Source organism: Tupaia chinensis, unplaced genomic scaffold (assembly GCF_000334495.1).
Source record: "Tupaia chinensis unplaced genomic scaffold, TupChi_1.0 Scaffold147818_1, whole genome shotgun sequence".
Classification (NCBI taxonomy): domain Eukaryota; kingdom Metazoa; phylum Chordata; class Mammalia; order Scandentia; family Tupaiidae; genus Tupaia; species Tupaia belangeri.
This window is the reverse complement of record NW_006207668.1, coordinates 1-1042: the sequence shown is the minus strand read 5'-3', so window position 1 is coordinate 1042 and position 1042 is coordinate 1. Positions and strand designations below refer to the sequence as shown.

At 53.3% G+C, this 1042-nt stretch overlaps 1 pseudogene; it reads right to left on the bottom strand.

The window, feature by feature from the left end:
• Window positions 1-28: 28 nt before the first annotated feature.
• Window positions 29-1037, bottom strand: LOC102486625 (RNA-binding protein NOB1 pseudogene; annotated as a pseudogene).
• Window positions 1038-1042: the final 5 nt, after the last annotated feature.

Sequence of the window (1042 nt, the reverse complement as noted above, 5' to 3'; positions counted from 1 at the left end):
CCTCGGTTTGTTTGCAGAAGCCTGCTCTTCACCTTTTCTTCACAAACTTCTTTCTGGAAGCATTGGGGTTTAAGCATCCCCTCCAGTGCCCAAGGTACTGTCCTGGGCCTGTAGGGTGGCTGATAGGCTGGAGATGTCATTCTCTGCAAAGGGAGAGACCCCGGCTGTGTAGTCTGGGGGAAAGACCTTGGTCTTCTGCCTGGCCTTCCAGGAGAGTCACAGGTGAGGGAAGCTGGTCTCAGTCAGGTGATGGTTGACAGCATACTTGCCCCCCCCTTGGGAGTGGGAAGTGAGTAATGGAGGCCTTGGGGAGTCAGCACTTTGGGGTTGTGGGTGAAGTGCACGTGCAGGATGCAGTCGTCACTGACCGTCACAGACACTTTCTTCAGAGTCCTTTTCCCGCAGTGTGAACAGAATATTCGGCTCATGTCAGATGTTGCTCTGAAACAGCCATGGCCACCATGAGGTAGCTCCTGGCCTTGCAGGTCAGCATGCCGTTCACCGTCAGCATGTGCAGCCCCACCTGCAGCAGAACGTGCTGCATGGAGGTCCGTGGTCACGCAGCCGACATGCATGTCCTTGGGGTCGTCAGGCTGCTCCAATTCCTGCCGGATCTGCTTGATGTTGCTGGGGGTTATCCACCCACCCCCGTCATCATCACTGCCTTCCTGTCTCATTTCCTTAAACCCGTTTTCTTCATCTTCCTCCTCATCCTCCTCACTTGGAACATCCTCATCTTTGTCAGTCAGCAGCTCCTGCAGTTTGTGGTCACTTCTAGGCAGAGGGTTTCCTCAGGACATGAAAGAATGACATTCCAAGTTCTCGGGCTCACCTGCTGGGTGTACATGATCTACTGCTTCTTGTGGAGGTTTAGGGTGAGACTTTTCTTGTTTTAGGTGAGACACCCCAACAAATTCTGCCTCCAACTGGGAAGTGAGTGCCAACACATGGATGCCTGTGGCAGAGAGACTGGGACAATTTCCAGTTTTCTTTGAAAATGCAGTCACCAGTCGCATGTACTCCAGAGAGGGCTCCTTGAACC